Source organism: Callithrix jacchus, chromosome 4 (genome assembly GCF_049354715.1).
Source record: "Callithrix jacchus isolate 240 chromosome 4, calJac240_pri, whole genome shotgun sequence".
Lineage (NCBI taxonomy): Eukaryota > Metazoa > Chordata > Mammalia > Primates > Cebidae > Callithrix > Callithrix jacchus.
Window position 1 is genome coordinate 128,907,800 of NC_133505.1, and position 3,818 is coordinate 128,911,617.

Genomic DNA, 3,818 nt, shown 5'->3' on the forward strand with positions numbered 1-3,818 from the left:
TCATAGACGGCTCAAAAAGATTTTTAAAGGCATTTTTCTTTAAAATATCTCAGAAATGCCATTTTCAAATAATTCAGCATCTCCAGATTCCTGTTATGAGTAATACCAATCAGTGCAAAGAGGGTAGAAGAGTGAGCCAGAAGAAAACACTTTTGCTATTCTTACTAAGAAGAACTTGTTTAAGGTACCCCGGTTACAAACATTTTGACACAGATAGAGCACTCTTTTCATTTCTAGTTGCTTCTCTCTTCTCAACTGTTTGAGGTTTTTGCACTTCCTTTCTTCTGTGTTGCCTTTCCCTTGTATTTCATTTGCTTGTCATTTTTCTTTCATTTCCACAACTCCTTTTTTCCAAGAGTTTCCTATTTGTTCTTGGCTATTTCTATTTTATCATTTGTTCCAGTCACATTTTATCTGAACCCACTTTTTATTGCCCTTCAGTTTATTTTTATTTTTAATAATGTTCCCTCTTTTTATCATTCATTTTTCCATCCATACATTTTTCTTGTTTTATAATTTAAATTATTACCTTTAAAAAATTTCTTTTTTGCATGGTGGCTCACACCTCTAATTCCAGCAGTTTGGGAGGCCAAGGCAGGAGGATCACTTGAGCTCAGGGGTTCAAGACAAACCTAGGCTACATAGCAAGACTTCTGTCTCTACAAAAAATACAAAAATTAGCCGACTGTAATAGCACATGCCTGTGGTCCCAGTTACTTGAGAGGCTGAGGAGGGAGGATTGCTTGAACCAGGAGTTCAAGGCCATCATGACTATGATTGTGCCACTGCACTCCAGCCTGGGCAACAGAGTGAGACCCTGTCTCAATAATAATAATAGTACTAATGTCCTTTTCTCTTTTTCACAGTTATTGAGAAAGCTACCTCTTTTCCACTTTTGCAAGGTGGGAACAATATCTTGGCTGTATTCATTCATTTACTTACTTTATAAATACTTAACAAAGGCCTACAGTATATAAGATATACCAGGCATTGTGGTTGGGAAGCAGCAATAAGGAATGAATGGGGAAGATAAAAATGAAAAAGACTTAATTCCTTTCCTCTGTTGCTCATAAGAAATAAACACAAGGCCAGACACAGTGGCTAACACCTGTAATCCTAGCACTTTAGGAGGCCGAGGTGGGCAGATCATGAGGTCAGGACTTTGAGACTAGCCTGGTTAACATGGTGAAACTCCATCTCTACTAAAAATACAAAAATTAGCCAGGCATGCTGGCACAAACTTGTAGTCCCAGCTACCGGGGAGGCTGAGGTAGGAGAATCATTTGAACCTAGGAGGCGGAGGTTGCAATGAGCCGAGATCATGCCACTTCACCCCAGTTTGGGTGACAGAGTGACACTGCATCTAAATAAATAAATAAATAAATAAACCCAAAATAACTACGGGAAGTTTAATATCAGTATCATAAGAAAAATGCAATATTTTTTTCCTGGACAGGGTGTTGACATAGAAACTGTGAGGACTCATAAGATATCCATAAGTGTAAATGAGGAGAGCAAGATGCCCAACAACACTGAGGCAGAAAAAAGGAATAGCTCAACTGTATTGAAGTAAGGGGTAGATGTGGGAGAATAGCTGGGAATTCTGTACATTATTTGTTCTACAATAAGGATGGTTTCTCTGCAGTATTCATAATAGATTCTGCCTTTTGGTAAACCTTTTCAATTCTTCTGTACACTTGGTGGGAAAGATTGAAAACTACAATTACTAATCTGTATCTTTTCTTGGTTTATTTCTCCCTTTTAAATGGAATTAAAAGTACCTCATTTCTGAGGTGTCATTGAGAACTAAATGAATTAATAAATGTAAAGTAATTGTAACTGTTCTTGCAATGTATTAAGGAGTGGAAAGTCATTTTTTTTATGTTGTTGTTATGCTGAGGGTTAACTGGGGGACAAATCAAATACTCCATATTCTTCCCATGAAGATTTTCTAATCTTTTCAACCCACTCTGATTTTTTTTTTTTTCTTGAGACCGAGTTTTCCTCTGTTGCCAGACGCCAGGCTGGAGTGCAGTGGCACGATCTCAGCTCACTGCAACCTCCACCTCCCGGGTTCAAGCAATTCTCCTGCCTCAGCCTCTCGAATAGCTGGGACTACAGGCACACGCCACCATGCCCAGTTAATTTTTGTATTTTTTTTTTTTTTTGTAGAGACAGTGTTTCATCACGTTGGCCAGAATGGTCTCGATCTCTTGACCTCGTGATCCGCCCGCCTTGGCCTCCAAAGTGCTGGGATTATAGGCGTGAGCCACCACACCCAACCTATGATTTTTTAAAATTGTATTTTAGATTCTGGGGTACATGTGCAGATAATGCAAGATTGTTGCATAGGTACATTCATGGCAAGGTGCTTTGTTGCCGTTATCCTCCCATCACCTATACCTGACATTTCTCCCCAAGTTATCCTTCCCCCACCCTCCCTCCCACTATCCCTTCTGTAACCACCCCCACCATGGAACCCAGTGTGTGATGCTCTCCTCCTTGTGTCCAAGTGTTCTCATTGTTCAACACCTGCCTATGAGTTAGAACATGCAGTGTTTGATTTTCTGTTCTTGTGTCAGTTTGCTGAGAATGATGGTTTCCAGATTCATCAATGTCTCTACAAAGGACAAAAACTCATCATTTTTTATGGCTGCATAGTATTCAATGGTGTATATGTACCACATTTTCCCTGTCCAGTCTACCATTGATGGGCATTTGGGTTGGTTCCAGGACTTTGCTATTGTAAACAGTGCCACAATGAACATGCATGTGCATGTGTCTTTATAATAGCATGATTTATAGTCCTTTGGGTATATACTCAGTAATGGGATTGCTGGGTCAAATGGAATTTCTATTTCTAAGGCCTTGAGGAATCACCACACTGTCTTCCACAATGGTTGAACTAATTTACACTCCCACCAACAGTGTAAAAGTGTTCCTCTTTCTCCACATCCTCTCCAGCATCTGTTTTCTCCAGACTTTTTAATGATTGCCATTCTAACTGGCATGAGATGGTATCTCAATGTAGTTTTGATTTGCATTTCTCTAATGACAAGTGATGATGAGCATTTTTCCATGTTTGTTGGCTTCATATATGTCTTCTTTTGAGAAGTGTCTGCTCATATCCTTTGTCTAATTTTAGATGAGTTTGTTTGTTTTTTTCTTGTAAATCTGTTTCAGTTTTTGGAGCTTCTAGATATTAGCCTTTTGTCAGATGAGTAGATTGCAAAAACTTTTTCCCATTCTATTGGTTGCCAGTTCACTCTAATGATGGTTTCCTTTGCTGTACAGAAGCTCTGAAGTTTAATTAGACACCGTTTGTCTATTTGGGCTTTTGTTCCCATTGCTTTTGGTGTTTTAGTCATGCAGTCGTTGGCTATGCCTATGTCCTGAATGGTTTTGCCTAGGTTTTCTTCTTGGTTTTTATGGTGTTACGTCTTATGTTTAAGTCTTTAATCCATCTGGAGTGAATTTTAGTGTAAGGTGTCAGGAAGGGGTCCAGTTTCTTCTTTCTGCACATAGCTAGCCAATTTTCCCAACACCATTTATAAAACAGGGGATCGTTTCCCCATTGCTTGTTTTTGTCAGGTTTGTCAAAGATCAGATGGCTGTAGATGCATGGTGTTGCTCCAGAGGCCTCTGTTCTGTTCCAATGGTCTATGCCTCTGTTTTGATACCAGTACCATGCTGTTTTGATTACCATTGCCTAGTATAGCTTGAAGTCTGGCAGCATGATGTTGCCATATTTGTTCTTTTTGCTTAGGATTGTCTTGGCTATGCGGGCTCTTTTTTGGTTCCCTATGACGTTTAAAGCG